The sequence below is a fragment of the Pelobates fuscus genome, chromosome 5 (genome assembly GCF_036172605.1).
Source record: "Pelobates fuscus isolate aPelFus1 chromosome 5, aPelFus1.pri, whole genome shotgun sequence".
Taxonomy (NCBI): Eukaryota; Metazoa; Chordata; class Amphibia; order Anura; family Pelobatidae; genus Pelobates; species Pelobates fuscus.
This window is the reverse complement of record NC_086321.1, coordinates 167,704,084-167,722,923: the sequence shown is the minus strand read 5'-3', so window position 1 is coordinate 167,722,923 and position 18,840 is coordinate 167,704,084. Positions and strand designations below refer to the sequence as shown.

The 18,840-nt window shown below is 39.5% G+C and overlaps 1 protein-coding gene across 3 annotated transcripts in view; it reads left to right on the top strand.

The window, feature by feature from the left end:
- The window catches only part of MYO18B (myosin XVIIIB), a 560,248-nt gene that overhangs the window by 84,072 nt on the left and 457,336 nt on the right, over positions 1-18,840 (top strand). The window lies entirely within an intron of this gene.

Sequence of the window (18,840 nt, the reverse complement as noted above, 5' to 3'; positions counted from 1 at the left end):
ATTTGTGAGAAGTGTTTGTGCATTTGAATGTAAGCATATTTTTGTATAGAGTAAATGTGTACATGTAGGCAGGGCCGGCCTTAGGCCTTTAGGAGCCCTGTGCGAAAAATCATCACAGTGCCCCCCCACCCCCTTCTCCCTCTCCCGCCACCAGTCATTCCCCTTCATCCATGTATAGTGTGCAGGGCCGTCTTTAAAGCGGGGCAAACGGGGCAGCTGCCCCGGGCCCAGTTACTCCTGAGGGGCCCAAAGCAGCTACCCCATGGCCCCGCTGTCCGCAAAACATTTTGTTATTTGCCCCATGGGCCCAACTGCACTGGGAGCCCAGACGCTAGGAGGGCCCGGTCAGGCATTGTGGCCCCTTAAATGCGCGACTGGGCCCCCTTGTTTTACGGCAGCAGGCCGGGAGGAAGTGACTGCCGTGAGTCACTTCCTCCCAGATAGAGTGAAGGCGCGCGGGAGGAAGGAGAAGGAGGCAGTCAGGAGGGGGCTGTAAGAGCGTCACACTTCCTACTACCTCAGCCTGCCACTGGGCCCTGGGGTAGCCTCCCTCCTGAACCCATAAGGTAGGGCTGGAGGGTGGCTTTAACCCCTTAAGGACCAAACTTCTGGAATCAAAGGGAATCATGACATGTCATGTGTCCTTAAGGGGTTAAAAAGGTAAATGTTGCATGTGTGTCAGTATGTATTTGTGTGTGTCAGTATGTCTGTGTGTGTCTTAGTATGTGTGTGAGTATGTCTGTGCGTGTCAGTATGTCTGACAGTGTGGCAGTATGTCTGTGTGTTTATCAGTATGTCAGTGCGTCTGTGTGTGTTTTAGTATGTCTGTCTGTGTGTGTGTGTATCATTATGTCTGTCAGGGTGTCTGTGTTTCACTATGTCTGTGTGTCAGTATGTCTCTGTGTGTGTCAGAAAATTTGTATGTGTGTGTGCAATCAAGAGAAAATGGCTCCGCTACTGCGTTGGGAAGTGGAGAGCGTGATTGCATGTCAGGGAGAGGGGGTCTGGAGTGGGGTTCAGGGGGCCCTGTCAAATGCTTGCCCAGGGCCCAATCAATATTACAGATGGCCCTGATAGTGTGTGTCAATATTTGTAGTGTTTGTATATAAGATTTATAAAATTAATAATTATTTAGAAACAAAAATGTATTCCCCTTTCCCTGTTGTTACCTTGCAAGGAGGGGGGCATGCTGATCTCTGGTGATCCAATGTGCTGAGAATCTGGTCAGCGCCTCCACCAAGTGCATAATAATATGATGTAGTGTGCGTGGTGTCTGTGTGTGATAGACATGTGTAATACCTGTAATGGTTGCATTGACTGTGTGGGATAAATGTGTGTGATATTTGTGCTGAACACAGTCCCAGGCAAATAGTCACACACAGTTACAGGTATATAGTCAAAAACACAGTTACAGACAGCCACACCCCAGTTACAAGCAGTCACATACACAGGTGCAGGCAGTCACACACATTTGCAAGCAGTCACACACACTTACAGAGAGGAACACACACATACAGTTACAGACCGACTGTTACCTCTTTACATTATGGACTGGAGGGGGGAGCAGGGCAGGGGCACAGTGGAGGTGGGTGGGGAGCAGGGGCAGTGTAGTGGTAATTGGGGGAGCAGGGGCACAGTGGATAGGTGGGAGAGCAGGGGGCACAGTGGGTAGGTGGGGAGCAGGGGGTAGGAGCAGGGGCAAAGTGAATAGTTGGGGGGAGCAGGGGCAAAGTGAATAGGTGGGGAGGAGCAGGGGCACAGTGAGTAGGTAGGGGGGGACCAGGGGCACAGTGGGTAGGTAGGGGGAGCAGTGGATAGGTGGGGGAGCAGGGGCACAGTGTGTGGAAGAGGGAGCAGATGCACAGTGGGTGGGGGGGAGCAGGGGCACAGTAGGTAGGTAGGTTGGGGGAGCAGGGGCACAGTGGGTAGCAGGGGCAGAGTGATGCTAAGTGAGGGAGCAGGAACTCCTTCCTGTTTCCCCTCTCACTCACCAGGCAGAGGGGTCAGCGTGTGTAGCTTCTCCCCTGCCTGTCTCTGATGGACCCGAGTGGAGGATAATAAAATTCTCCACCCGGGTGCCGTTTTAGGGGTGCTCAGAGCACTCCTATAATGCTGGTTGTGCTGTGCTGTGTGACCAGCATTAGGGGAGAGCTTTGAGCACTCCCTCACAGCTGTCACTAGGAGAGTGTGTGAGCCGTTTCGGCTGCATGGCGCCCTCTACTGGCATGGCGCCCTGTGTGGCCGCACAGCTCGCACACCCCTAAGGCCGGCCCTGTATGTACTGTTGCCATTGGAATGCAGTGGTGTGTTTATATTGTGTTTAGTGATTGAATACAGGGGTGTGTTTGTATGTAGTGTTAGCTTCTAAATGCAGGTGTGATTTTGTGTGTAGCATTGGTGTTTGAATGAAGGAGTGTTTGTAATTCATTTTAATTTTAACAGGAGTGTGTTTGTTCATAATATTTGTGTTTGAATGCAGGTGTGTGTTTGTATGTAATGTTTGTGTTTGAATGCAGGGGTGTGTTTGCATGTAATATTTGTGTTTGATTGCAGGAGTGTGTGTACATGTTGGTGTTTGGATGCTTGATTGCAGGAATGTGTTTGCATGTTGGTGTTTGTTTGGATGCATGCACATACACACATATACAGCCACATATACATGCATACACATGAACAGGTAGATACACAAATGTAAATACCTTGACAACGACACACCCTGACACATGCACACACCCTGGCACACAGATACACATAGAGACATACTGGTGCATACACACACTGACACATGCACACACACTTTTACACAGATACACACACTGATACATAAACACATCTTGACACCCAGATACACAAACTGATATATACATACACATTCTGACACATGCATGTCATCATTTTTATATTTACAGTACAGTACAGTCCTTTTGTGTGCAGGAGGGTAGTTTGCCTGGGATCCTGCTGCTGCTGGCTGAAGTTAATAGGAGTGAGTGTGGGGTCTGCAGGAGCTCACTTTTCTGCCCCCCCCCTTTTTTCTGTGCACCTGCCTCCCTGACCCACCAGCGGGGTGCTCTCTATATAAGCTGGGAGAAAGTGACAGCCTCTAATATTTGGAACACACGCTCACACAGTGCCTCTAGTTTATTATTGGCCCCAGTCACGTAGGCATTTCATGTGGGTATGTACATCACCATTTTATGAAATCAGGTCTTGGTATTCTGGACTCATAGTAAGGCTGACAGGAAGTGTAGGTACTGAAAAAGTAATTGACGGTGTGAATGCCTAATAGCTACAAGGTTACCAAGTACCCTGATGAATGAGCAATTTAATATTCATTTGACATTTGTTGAATTTAGCAACTATTCAACATTCTAGTTGCCAATGCTGCATAATTTTCAGAGTATATAAAGCTGTCTATGGAGACAGAGATTGAAGTTAAAACTATGAGACTGTGTGTAAGATCTGGGTAAGAGTTATAATATATGTTAATCTGCCAACAGCTCACAGATATTCTGCATTGCCTTTGTTTTCAAAGTTCCAACATTTAAAGTGTTAAATGCTATGAAGGAAACTCACCAAACTTGGTTTGTCAGTGAATTTTATTCCAGATTAGAAATTTGGCACTGTTGGCATTTCATTTTGTATTTACCTTGATAGAAGCTGAGATGGTGAGACACCCTAACAGTAATTAGATGAGCTGTGACTGAAAAACATTGTGATGACTACCCAAATTTCCCCTTAGAATAATTTTAGGACTACTTGCATATTAGTTCGTAAAATGTGAAGTGATCAATGCGTTGCCTTATTTTAGCCATTAAACTGTTCAAGTAGTAGTCCAACAGCTCAATAATATAAATGGTATAGAATACTCATAAGGTGACTCGAGACAATTTCTTAGGGCCCAGAAGTTAGACAGGGACCCTGGAAAGATACATTTATTTATTTGGCCCCATTCACTGTTCCTATGTGAAGTTTGAAGGGGGACAGAGGGGGGATTGAGAGGTGGGGCAGTGTCACATACTAGTAAAGTGCCTAGGGTCCTTTCGTATCATAGTCCATCTTTGAGAATATTTGTTTAAAGATAGGATCAAAACAATACGCACAGCAGTAGGAATCTAGGTCTATGAAAGCAACATTAGATTACTTATGGCCATGGTCAACTAAATAAATTATATAACAAAACTAGGTGCTGGAAAGATAATACATAAAAGTGAACCAAATGATAAAGTAGTGGTATTAAATAATATAATACTTATTGAGGCGGTTTATGATGAATTTGATTCTTTCTTCATTGGTCTGAAATCTGAAATGGATGGATTCTGAACTAGCGAAAATGGAAACATTCATCATCCATTGCCTCCGTGCAGATATTATATTATTTAATACTGTTCCATGTGCACAAATGTTTGTGTTATTAATATTTATGTGAAAACTACCTAAAGGCAGTTATTGCCAGACGTTGCCATGATAATGTTCATGGATTATGTTTCTTGTAATGTTCTGCTGGCCTTTGGTAACTCCAAAAGTTCTTGATCATGATCTAGACACTGTTCTAGCTAAGCATCATGGGAAATGTAGTATACAACATCTGGAGTGTTAAAGGTGATGGGTCAATTCTAATTTTAGAAATGATTCCAGCTTGAATGATTTCTAAAGAGTCTATATTCTTGTTCAAACCCTGGTCTAATATGTACCCAGCAGCTTATTTAGATTTGAATCCATCTTTAAATAGACGGTATGCTATAGGACAGATTATCTCTAGGATTCAATTTTCACCAAGATGTCTATTTTCAGATCACCTTATGATAATCAGCTAAATCGAAAAAATATATTTTGTACCCGCCATATGTATCATTCTAAATTTTCATTAGGATTCTAAATTTTCAATAGGATTTTCATTCGCGAGTACAGAACAGTCGTTTTAACATTCAATGTAGACGATAAGAGAATTTGATACCATGGCAAAATAAATACACCTGGATAAACCTGGATAAACTGACGAGATGGCTGTGAATTGTTTTAGGGTAAATTTAACATAAAAACAGTTTGGCTGCATCGAGCAGGTCAAGAATTCAAGATGAATTTACAGTCATTCAGAATTATCTCTATCCAGTATCATCCCAAATGACAAGCCACTAAGCAGTTTTGAATTCCTCTCGAAATGCCTGTCACAAATTGCTAATTCTTTGTTTTAAATAAGGCACATGCCTAATATGACACGCCATTCTGCATTTACCATGACTGCCACCTTATCACAATAAATCTAAATGCTATTTTGGAGGCACAAGTCCTCTAGCCATAGAAAGGGCACTGCAGATGTCATGGTCACTCAGTTGATTTAGCCAAGGAAAAGCCGTTTTAAAAGAACATAAGCTAAATAAAATTAATATGGCAGCTTTAATTGCAATTAATTTGCCCTACATAGTAATTAACGTAGAATTTGAGTTTGGTCTAAGATTTTTAAAAGTCTAAACTATGAGGGGGGGGGGTGGGGGTGGTGGGGGAGGGGTTACATTAATTATTTATATTTGTTCTTTACAATTTTAGTCTATTGGTCCAAAGCCAGTCTATACAGAGACTCTACTGAACTAAAATCGAAGCTTATTAAATTCCTTTATAGATATTCATGAGTATATGTGAAGTATTACCCCAGATATGAAGGCTAGTTGAAAACACTTAGCACCTGTGCAGAGGGATAGCATGATTCCCACCTGTATATTACCGCACAGCACCAGAAGAGGTTTTTTTTTTAATGACATTAGTCTCTGGCTTTACATCTGCACAAAACGTTTCCACATGAGATGAGCTAAACTGGAAACAAAATAATTCCTCTCCTCTCCTTGTCAGACAAAAACTACAATGGTTTATTTAGAAGTTTGTAGTATTATTTGAAACAAATAGATATAAATTAGAAAGCTAGGCTCTGGAGAGTTGCATTTTCACACTCCCTAGTTAAAACATAGACCACCCAAAAAACATAGTAATTTAATTAGACACTTACTGTGAACATACTTTTTTTTTTAAATTCTTTATTTTTGAGTGCATAAGGAGAGAAAAAAGGAGTTACAAATGCGTTAGCCATGCCCCAACAGCATGTACCCGCTGCATAGTAATAAGCATCAAAATAGTAAGGCATGACATGGGAATACAATGCACAATTTTTATATAATGACGTGAAGGCTGTTATTAAACTTAGATAGTTCTTAGGTGAAAATATAAGGAACAATACACTAGGCCAATTGGCCAGCTTAACGCACTGTTTGTGAACATACTTTAAATATTAAATATCACATTTCTTGGTAGGGCCTCTACCTCATTTACGTTTAGATTTTCTTTTGTGTATGATATATTTATCATGTACACACAGCAGTACATGATTGCTTCTTCCTCTCCTGTTGTGTTTAACGCCCCACCTGCAACAGACTGTAAGCTCGTTTGCGCAGGGTCCTCTTCAACCTATTGTTCCTGTAAGTTTTTGTAATTGTCTCATTTATTGTTAAAACTCCCCCCTTTGATAACACTAACATTGTAGAGCGCTACGGAATATGCTGGCGCTATATAAATACCAGTAATAATAATAATGCATAATATTAAATTTTTATCTAGTTTAATTATTTTCTTTTTCTGCAGCTTTTTCTGCAGTATTACTTTCCTCGTGTTCTAAGGGGCTCTTCCGATAATTTATTTCCCTCTCTTTATATAATAAAATCATCTAGTAAATGATTTGTAGACAGAATAGTTTTTTTTTAATGCTTGCTGCATTCATCGGAATTAATGACTTATTAAAACTGTTATTGCATTTTCCAGAATACCTGATAATTCTGTTTTTTTTTGACACACCTTATGTTTCTGTCCTGTTACATGGTATGTGAGTTGCCCTTAGCAATTTTTAACCCTTTCCCGACCATGGGACGTATCAGGTACGTCTGGCAGAAACCATAATGACCTTGGACGTACCTGGTACGTCTGCACCTATTTTGAGCTCTGGAAGCTCTGATAGTATAGCAGTGATGCTCTGCATGTGATGAGTGCCTTGAGGGGTCCTGGCACTCAGTGCATATATAATAATATATATAAAAAAAATATATAAAATAAATAAAATGATCAATATTAACTCCCCACCCCCCTTTGTCTAAAGGCAGTGAATCATGGGTCTTCTGGGGGCGTCCCTAGCATGCCGCATCATAAGGGGCAGGCTGGGGTCATCCAATCACAGCTTGCCCCATTAGCGATTTCATCCCAAGTGTGTTCCCCATTTCTCTGATTAGTGTGGATCTGCCTCCCTCTCTTCACTTGTGTTTTAGTGAGAGAGATCTGTGGTTTAGCTAGAGAGATTTAGGTATTTATAGGTAGGGATTTGTAAAATCTTGAGTCCCAAAGGCTCTTTTCAGAGCTGAGCAGTCATATGCCACCCTTGCGCTAGAGTCTGACGCGTCTATGTCAGACTCTGACCCTGATTTTGACCCTGCCAGGTGCTCAGATACATCATCACTAGATACAGTGTCTACTGCTAGTGATGTATCTGGTGATGTTGTATCTGTGCCTGCTAGTCCCCCTGCCAGAAGGAGACGTGCTGCTCCAGCTGGCAGAACTGCTGAGGAGTGGGTAGTGCCTCATCGCCAGAGGCCAGACATCCCATCCTTTACTGCAAATCCTGGCATTAATTTGGATGTCACAGGATTTAGCCCTCAGCAGTTTATGGAGGTGTTTCTGGGTGATGATGTATTGGGGAACATTGTCGCCCAAACTAATTTATATGCCCATCAATTCCGAGCTACGAATCCGGACTCTTTTTAAAACAAAGCAGCAATGGGCCCCCATCGATGTGCCAGAATGTAAAAGATTCTGGGCATTGACTATGCTGATGGGCATCATAAAGAAGCCCTCCATCCACTCCTACTGGAGCAGTAGCCCCATCTGCTCTACCCCCATTTACTCCCAATGTATGTCGAGGAAGAGGTATGAAATGATTCTGCATTTCATGCACTTCAGCGACAACAGCCTGTGTCCCCCTAGGGAGCATCCCCAGTTTGACAGGTTGTATAAAATCCGCCCCCTGATTACCCACTTTGCTGCCAGGTTTGCAGAGTCTTATACACCTGGAAGGAATATATGCATGGATGAATCCCTGATGAAGTATAAGGGAAGGCTGGGATTCAAGCAGTATGTTCCTTCCAAGCGCTCTAGGTATGGTGTAAAGATGTATAAGCTCTGTGATAGCGAGACTGGGTATACTTAGGCCTTCCGGGTGTACGAGGGAAAGGATAGCCACCTTGACCCTCCAGGTTGCCCAGAAAATATGGGAACCAGTGTCAAGATTGTCTGGGACCTGATATTCCCCCTGATGAACAAAGGGTACCACTTGTATACTGACAATTTTTATACAAGTGTCCCTTTGTTCAAGCTACTGTACTGTTTTGATACAGTAGCTTGCGGCACAATTAAAAAGAAAAGCACAGGTTTCCCAGGACAACTTGCACGCACCCGGCTACGAAGGGGGGAGACCTCAGCTCTGCGCCAAGAGGAGCTGTTGGCAGTTAAGTACAGAGACAAGAAGGATGTGTACCTTCTTACCACCATCCACACTGAGGGGACTGTGGAGGTCCCTGTACGTGTCAGAGCTGAGAGAACGAGGAAGCCAGTGTGCATCAAGGCCTATAACCGTCAAATGGGTGGGGTTGATCTGGCAGATCAGCTGCTGCAGCCCTACCTAATTATACAAAAGACAAGGGCCTGGTACAAAAAGGTTGCAATCTACCTAATGCAGATTGCAACCCACAACGCTTTCTTGTTGTTCAAAAAAGCAAACCCCGGGATGCAACTGAGATTTTTACAGTTTCAGCTCCAGATCATTTCGGGGATTTTGTACCGTGATGCACCTGCTCCCCGGGCAGTGATGGGAGAGAGCAGAGTTGAGGCTACACATTTTATTTTTAAAATTCCCCCTACTGCGGCAAAGCAGAATCCCCCAAAAAGATGCAGGGTCTGTTCTAAGAGGGGGCAGAGAAAAGATAGTGTATATTACTGTCCTGATTGCCCTGGACAGCCTGGACTCTGCATTGGCGACTGCTTCAAACGATACCACACGCTGGTCCATTTTTAATTTATTTTTTAACATTTGCCGTTCAGTTTTTTTTTTGGTGTATTTTTTTTTTTGGGGGGGGGGGTGTTTGTTACATTTACCCCGTGCATGGGGGGCATGGGTGTCCTTAGGAGGCCTCGCAGAAAACAACCCGGGGTGTTTTCTTGCAATAACCAACAACGGGCTCTCCTAAATCACAGTCAAAAAGCGGTGTGCGTGTGTAAAATTGAGGATTGAACAGTTACCTCCACACACGTTCTTCAACTTTTTTTATTTTTTGTCTGGCTAAAAAAAAGTTGCATCAAAGCACTCCACATGCAATACCTCGGGTTGTCTACGTTTCAAGTATGTACCCTTTTGTGGCGATATATAAAACTGGGGTATGTGATAGGCCCCAAGCTAAAGATAGGCCTATCAAAAGAAATACTCTAAATTTCAGCTCAAATTGTAAGTCATACAATTGTAACCGTACCTTCCCAAAATCCTGGCAAACCTATGCATGGGGGGCATGGGTGTCCTAAGGAGGCCTTGCAGAAAACAACCCGGGGGTTTTTCTTGCAATAACCAACAACGGGCTCTCCTAAATCACAGTCAAAAACTGGTGTGCGTGTGTAAAATTGAGGATTGAACAGTTACCTCCACACACGTTTTTCAACTACTGTGGGGTGTCAACTTTTCAAATATATGCACGCTCATGGCAAGAAAATACATTGGGATATCTGATAAGGCCCCCAAAAGGAAGATAGGCAAACAAGATATGTAAAATTTGAAAAACGCATATCAGACATTTTGCTTTGCACCCCCCAGTGAACCCGACAAACGTATGCATGGGTGTTATCGCTGTACTCGGGAGATGATGCCGAGTACATATTGGGTTGTCCTTTGGCAGTAACACCTAACAGGAGCTTAGAATCTATGCCCAAAGTAGAATGTGTGAGTGAAAAATAACACCACAAAAACGTTTGACAGAGACTGGTGGTAGAATTAGTGCATGTAAAGTGTTGAAATGCCACCATGTGAAATGCCCTAGGGTGTGTACTTTTCAAAAACATACAGTTTGACGGAGGTGAATTACATTGACCGGCTTCAGACATGTTCCAACTGGGACATGGGTGCATGATGGCCAGATGTGTTTTTTTTTTTTTTATTATTATCATATTTTACTTTTTTTATTCTAGTAAATTATATGATATGATGAAAATAATGGTATCTTTAGAATGAACATTTAATAGCGAGAAAAATGGTATATAATATGTATGGGTACAGTAAATGTGTAAGAGGCAAATTACATCTAAACACAACCACTGCAGAAATGTAAAAAGAGCCCTGGTCCTTAACGGTAATAAAATTGAAAAATGGCCTGGTCACTAAGGGGTTAAAGAAGTAAATCCAGAGGATTTCTAAATCTTTGTGTTCTGATTGCCTATGATTTCCTTCTCCTTAAATAAACAACCATGCTATTTTCAATTTCTTTTTACGATGGTTTAGCACCAAAAAATAGTTTTAATTACCCATTTCCCGTTTCACGGAGAACTGCCCTTGCAGTAACTCATCTCTATGGTTTTGCTATGGTTTATTTTTGTTGAAATACTGCAAATCCTCGAGCAAGACCTGAAGCTTTCTTGATGCATGTCCCAGCAGCACAGTACGGATTTTATCTGCTGAATTACCTTTTGTCAAACTCCGTAAACTCCCTTGGGTAATTCTGAAATGGCCAGTGGTTAGTCAACCTAAATTTGTACATTAATCATATTTGATAGAAATATTTTACCTAGAACATTTAGTGGCACTTTCCTTGGCACAATGTATAAAATAAAGTTGTAATGCTTTCAAAAGTTGATCTCACAATCCACACATGTTTTGTACATGATAGTTCAAATTAATGTAACTGGGTTCATTATAAATAAAGTAGCGTTTTGATCATTGTATATGAAATAAGGCTCATCGGATAAAGGTCAACTTCATTCACCATTAATCAGCCTCACTCACAAAACCTTAGACTTAATTAACCAGTCTTGTTACACTGTCTTTATCTACTGTTCTTGGTCTTCTGCCCTTTTATTTGTGCTTGTAAACAGCTGGGTTGGCATCTCTTATTTATGCGACCATGACTGAAAGCCAATATACACGTGGTAACGTTGAATGTAAGCATGTTCTAGATCGATGTCAAATTTGCATGAAGAATAAATGCTTCTCGTTGCTATTTACTAAACAGTGAGCTGTGATACTTTAAAACAGCCAAATTGGTAAACCAAATGATGTCTATAAACAACTTCCTTTCTGACACTCTTTCCTAATCCACAGTGTCCAATAACACAGTTGTAAAAGGCAATTGCAAAGCAAAGGATAGTTTTCTGGGAGGATAAACTTTAAATTCTTACCTTGTGTTTTATTATAATAGATTGGTTTGTTTTTGCACCTTTGTAAGCTATATATATATAAAGGAAATAGAGGGAGCTGAGGAAACTGCTCAAAGGAGCTTGCATGCTACATGGAGTGGGGTAAAGTGACACAAAAGGTAAGGATAGGGTAGAAAATAACTTTATTAGAATGGTTTTCAATGAGGGCTTAGTTGTTTTATTTGGATGTCAGTCGCAAGAGGCAAAGCAAGGTGCAGGAAGGGAATGCTATTACGTTCTTTCTATTGTCACGGTCTATGAAATAATTATTTTCATTCCCAATGCAATAACGCACATTAGATTCTTAAAGTTAATATATCAAAAGTGTTCCAGGGAATAGTAGTTTTTGCTGGTTTGTCAAGGTTTAAAAATTAAATAGAAAGTAATAGTGAATGATCCACTAAAGACTTAAAATGAATCAAAATGTATCAGTCAGTGTCTTTTCTATGAGATATACTACACCCATGCAATGATTTATGGCAAATGTATGGAGACTATCATGGGCCGAGGCTGAAGAAAGCCTTGACATTACTGTATAATTTTGTAGCAATCATTTCTTTTTGCAGTCCTTTTGCATTACCGGGATATTTGGATTGGTAATTCTTATAACGTCAAAATTTCTTCATCTTATTTGTTCTGGAATAGTGTGAAATTATTTTCTGTAATAGCTTTTGTGAACATTATTATTTTATTATTTATATAGCGCCATCAGATTCCGTGGCGCTGTACAATGGGATCATCACTTAAATATGTGTATCTACTGTACACTGGGCCTACTCTAAGTGCCCACTTTTCCAACTACCTGTGAAATATTGTAATAACTTATATTACAAGCAAAGGACTTAATTTAATATCCAAATGATTTAATATTTTTGCATACACTTTTAAACTGATTTGATAGTATGCAAATGTTAAAATGTTGTGATATTTTGATATATTGAAATATATATACTTTTTTTACTTATGTTATATATTTTGATATTTTACTAGGTTAAGAAAATCATTTAAAAAATGTATCCAAAAATGTTAAATCATTTTGAAAGCTTGCAAAAAAAAAAAAAAAAAAAAAAAAAGGAAAGCTGACGGAAGCTACTAAAATGTATGCTTAGGAAATGTCTAGGACAGATTAGAGGGGATAACTCTTATGGAAAATGTCAACAAGAAAACAAAAGAACACAATCTATCCTAATGAAATCACTAATACAGTAAGGTTGACACATAAAATATAACATTTAATAGGCATTGTTTAAAAAAAAAAAAAAAAAGGTAAAGAACCTAAAAACACGGGAATACAAGAGAGGGTGAAATAAGTACAGAGGATTTTGCTCTATATTCTAAGTACATTTACTAAGGAAACTCTTGTTAGTGTAAAATAGAAGGGCAAAATGACCAACGGTAAATTCTAGAAATAAATAGATAAGCCGTTAGATTTTCTTTAGCTGAAGATCATAGAAATAGATACATTTCAGCAAAGTCCATAACGGGAAACAAGTAACTAACTGGAGAGATGTAACTGTCTGTAACAACCATAAGAAAAGTAAATGTATCTTATGAGGCAAAAAAACACATGGGGAAGAGAAAGGAGGATATTGACTAAATGTCTAGTTTGGATGAGTCCAAACTGGCTGATAAATGCCTATTTGTACCACAGTTTAGCAATCAAATAAAAACTAAATATTAATAATAGTGCATGAGAATAGTGAAATATCGTATAAATTTAGGTATCTTAGCTGAAAGTTAGAAGGTTAACGGAACTCGAATATAGGTTGTACTCATAGATAAATATAGCACGTAGAAGCCCCAATCTGTAACATAAGGGTGTTTGGGATGTCCACTCAGTCAATGTCTAGCAGTGGATCGATACCAATATCTATCAATAATATATAACCCTAAGTCTGTACATTCGAGGGCACCTAATATATTGCTAAGCTAGAAGAGTTACTAAGTCTAAATTCTTACTGCAAATGCACTACAATAACTTAACTCTTTCTCTGCCCACCCAAAGATCATATCTACAAGGTAAAAAAAAACAAAAAACCTTGAAGAGCCGCTTACCAGCGAAACGCGCGTCGGGGCTCAGCTGCACTCCTTACCCTGCACAAAAAAAAAACCCTTATCCTACATTGATATCTTCAGATAGATCAAGTCTCAGATTCAGCCTAATCAGATTAATCTCTTGTTTATATTTTTACCTTGAGGGAATGTAGCAAAGATGTTTACCTTTATGCAGGTAGTGGAGTTTTATCTTTAGGGATCCTGTGAGTACATGCAGGATCCCTAATGGTCCGATTGGTGCTGGCAGGGACCCTGAAAGTGTTGTTGGGAGGATTCCTGGGGATCCAGTCGAGGAGCATTTGGTCTGCACCCCCAACAGGTGCAGAACACAGTACACACTCTATTAGCGCTCATTCAGTGAATCAGAGCATTGCCATGGCAGCTTCATTAAAAAAAATTAAATAACAATTTTTCAACGGTGGACCCCTACTTGACAGACAATACTCCACTGCCTGGTCACCATAGCGACTGTTGTGACCCTGGTAGTTTCACCACTGGAGATGTTGTTTATTGAAGAGTGGGACAGAGTTCTATGGAGTGACATAAAGAAGGTTGTAAATAAAACGTGTTGTGTACTGAAAATGGGCAGAATGGGTCACCAACGCCTGCTGTTTCCAAATAGTTGTTTAATTTTTTTTTTAATGAAGCTGCCATGGCGACTGCCCCATTTTTAGTAATTTAGATCACTTTCCAGAACACAACACTTTTTATACATAACCCCAAAAGATTTATTTAGATTCTGTGGTGATTGGTCTGCCCTGCTTTTCTTCTAGCAGCACTTTTGTTAATCTCTTGAAGTTTTGTGTTACATAGAATATGTATGTGTGAGCAGATGAGTCAGACTAGAAAGGGACTATTCTAAACTGTGACATAAAGCTTTGTAATGAATGCAAGCTATCGTTATAGTTCAGAATGTTTGTTTATGACTGTACATTGTGCAGATACGAAAAGGGCTGAGTGGAAATCAAAATTTTCTCAACTGAAACTCCGTGACCTTTTCTTGAGTACACTAAAATATACTTAAAATTTTCTGGTTTAAATATCATGGACTCTTGATAAATACACTGCAGATGATGCCAGTACAGATATACTGCTGTGTCAATATTGTGTCAAGAATTCATAATAGTCAGCTTGGAGTGGCCTTGTAAAACCGAGATCATGTCTGAGCTAAGCTCTAGTCATAGCATAATAACAACTTTTTAGATAGATATCTATGATAGACATATCTATGTGCTTTTTACTTACTCATATCTTTACACATTTTCCAAATTAACACTTTAAGGATCAGTGATGATGTATTCCATCTTAAAGCGACAATGTGGCAATAAACTATTTTTTTTATATATTTTTTTTTTTTTTTTTTTTTTACATATACTGCATTTAGAAATACCTATTTCCTTATAAAACTTAATGAATGAATATTGTATTCAAGAACAGTGTTGAGTTGACAGTTGTCCTTTCATGACCTTATGATCTCACAGGACTGTAGTCTCAAGGGATCTTCTGTAGACCGCCATTTTGTACACTATATTAATGATGCAGAACCTGACAAATTAAGTGGTGCTAGAAAAGGAGGGAAAGATGAAAAGCAATATGGCTGGGCCACGTAGGGAAATTCTCAAGTAAATATATCTCCATTTCTACTCCCTATCTGCTACCCACATGCAAGCAGACATTTCACCTTTCAAGGTATTAACAAAGAACGCAAAGGTCTCAAGAGACAGTGTCTCTTTAACAATCCTGTTTGTACTAATCGTATTCCAAAATGGAATGAATGCCTGATAGATTTCATGACTGCAGGGCTGTACAGAGCTGCTGATCCTGAAAAAACAAACAAACCATGAAACATTGCTGGAATAAAGTGTTTTGGGAGACTATGCTGGAAAAAAGTGTATATGGCAAAATCAAATATAATGGCACTTAACAGTTAAGATGGTAATCTTGATAGGACTGATATAATTCATATATTTTTATTCTAAAGATGGAAAAAGAATGAAATCTACACATGGCAGGCAGACAGTTACCTGTTGGCTGTTATGTTGGCCAGGTTATAGATTCTGAAGGCTGCTATGACAAGATAATTTCCAAAGGCTTTTTTTAAACTCATGGACAAATGTCCAATTATAATGAAATTGTCTATATTAAATTGCGCACATAACTCCTAATTGTAACACCAACTGCACATCTGTCACCCATATGCGCATGTAATGATTTAGCACATACTGCTGTTAAGGATGATCATAATATTAAATGGAAATTTCTATATACCTGCGGAAATGGAGGATTAAATTGCATAATCAAGAACTCAGCACATGTCAAAAAAAGCTGTTTAGAATGTATATCACGGATAGAGAAAATAAATGACTAGCCACACCTGCCATGCTTATTTATATAATACGGACATATATTCTTGTGTATATGTAATCATTATGTTTTTAGCGGTATACAACATTTTTACAGTGCCACATTATGTGGATGAAAAAGTACTTCATTTGCAAAACCTAGAAAGGTATCCTCCAGGCAGTTGAGTGCCCACACTTATGTTTGTTTAATGTATGTTTAATTTAATTGGTTTATTTATAAAGTTTAAAACTGCACATGGTAATGCAGAACTCTGTACTATCTCAACTTAAATGAAGCATGTCCCCTGTGCGCAGGAGGGTACAGAAAATGCATGTTAGGTTTTGGGGTAGCCTTTTATTGTTCGCTCGGCCCAAGGTTGGGGTAATATTCAGGAATTATAGTAAAATATTCTTTGTTAGAGGGTTGGTTTTAGAGGGTTGGTTTTGCTAATACACCACTAAGCGCTTTTAATAACTTTGGGTGTATTCCATCAGGTCCCATTGACTTATTTGTCTTTATGTTTGACAGTTGAAATAGAACCTCTTCCTCCGTAAACTCACATGTAACAAATTACCCATTTATCTTTTTTTTCCCAAAATATTAATTGAGGCAGTCAGCTAGAACTTTGTCCTCTTCTACATACCTTCCTTCTTTTGTTTTTAATCTAACTAATCCTTGTTTTACTTTCCTTTTCTCATTTATGCATCTAAAAAATGTTTTGTCCCTTTTTTTACTGGGCAATTTTCTCTTTTGTGTGTGATTTGGAAGCGCTTATAACTTGCTTAGCTTCTTTCTGCCTAATCTTATAGATCATTCTGTCTTCCTCACTCTGTTTTTTTTTATAACTACTAAATGCTAACGTTTTTTTTTTTTTTTACTATTTTGGCCACATCTGCGGAGTACCACAGTGGTTTCTTGAATTTTTTTGCATTTACTGACAAGCCTAATGCAATTTTCTGTTGCCTTCAGCAGTGCAGCTGTCAAATAATCCCATTTCTCTTGGACTCCATTTAAATTGCTCCAGTCTGATAATGACTCATTTACACATATTCTAATTTTAGAAAAGTTTTTCTAAAGTCTAAAACTTTTGTTTTTGTGTGGTGTGACTCAGTCACTATTCTTATAACAAACCACACTGACTGATTATCACTGGATCCTAAACTTTCACCTACAGTAATATCTGATACCAAATCTCCATTTGTTAACACTAAATCTAGTATGGCCTCTTTACGAGTTGGCTCCTCAATGACTTGTTTTAGAGACAATCCCAGTAGGGAGTTTAGAATATGTGTGCTCCTTGCTACAGGCACCTTCTGTCCTCGTTTCAGGGCAAAAATGGATTGATGTTTTATCACCCTTTTGCCCCCCCTCGCCTCCTAGTTTAAATACATACTAGCAAAACCTCTGAATTGCTCACTGGGAACATTTGTACCATCTTTTTGTGTACAGTTTATTTCCATTCCAAACAGAGCTACTATGAGAAATAAAGCCAAATCCTTGCTCCCGACACCATTCACCAAGCCACAAGTTAAAGTCCCTATATGTTTTATTGTTTTTATATTTTATGAGTGTATATTTATTCACAAAATTATTGTTTTGCCTTTTTTATGTGCTTTGCAAAATGTTAAAAGGATAGAAAGTATACTTCTACAATAGTGCCCTCCTGATTCCCTATTAACATACCATATTTTTCGCTCCATAAGATGCACCTGAGCATAAGACGCACCTAGTTTTTAGAGGAGGAAAACAAGAAAAAAAATCTGGCTGTTACATACACTGGTTATTACACACACACACACACACACACACACACACACACACTGGTTATTGCAAACACACACAGGCTATTATACACACACTCACTGGCTGTTACTTACAATGGCTGTTAGGGTTTTAGCTTTCACTCACGTTTGAGCACCTTGCACGGATGATTTGACACCAATTCTACCTATTGGACCCTCTCTATTGTTAGTTTGAGCCAAGATTAGAACACCCTCGAAGGTGTTTCTTAGGAGCATAGGGTTTAGTACAGTGAGTGACTGGTTGTTGGGAGTTTGCAAGTGGGGGGAGAGGTTTATTACTTATGGTCGTTTTATTTATACCTATTGTCCTACATATAACCTCTCTCCTTTATTTCTCCTACTACTCTCTTACTGCCTTTCCATATACCCTAAACCTAAGCACCAGTTAGTTAATCTCCTTTCTGGTTTAGAAAGGTAGCATTTTCTCTAGTAGGCTGTTTAGCAACTGCCTATTTTTTGCTTGGTTTCTCCACTGTTTCTCTAGCTTTGAGCTAAGATTAGGACACCCTCGAAGGTGTTGTCTTAGGAGCATAGGGCTTAGCACAGAGACGGCTGCTGGGAGTTGGCAAGTGGGGGGAGAGTTATATATGTTTCATGATTGTTTTATATAAGTTATCTATTTACCTTATTATTACCTCTCTCCTTTAACACTCCCCTCCCCTCTCATTGCTCTTTTAGCCCTAGCACCAGTGCACTTATCTCCTTTTGAGTTTTGTAAGTGAGTACTCTCTATGGTAGGCTATTTTTCTAGCCACCCTCTGTATTGTGCCTGGTCTCCCCACTGTTCTCTCTGGCTCTCACTATTGAGATTGGTTACCATTAGTTTCTATGTTTTAGTTTTTGTGTGTTTTTTCTATTTTAGATAGAGTCTGGATTTATACACCCCTGTGGGTGTTTTCCAGGAGTAACCCCAGTATTACTCAGTATTTTCCCTTCTGGTTAGAAGGACTGTATATACATAGTAGGCTATTTTTTAGCCACTTCTCCTATGTTATGATGGTGGGCTATTCTCTATCTATTTAGATTTGTACTTTATATATACATTTTCACTAAATAAAGTTATTTATTATTTTTCTTATTATACTTACGGAATTGGACTGGGTACTTTTCCTTATGGTTGTCCCGTAGTTAGACAACCTAAGGATGTTTCTTTTTTAATTTT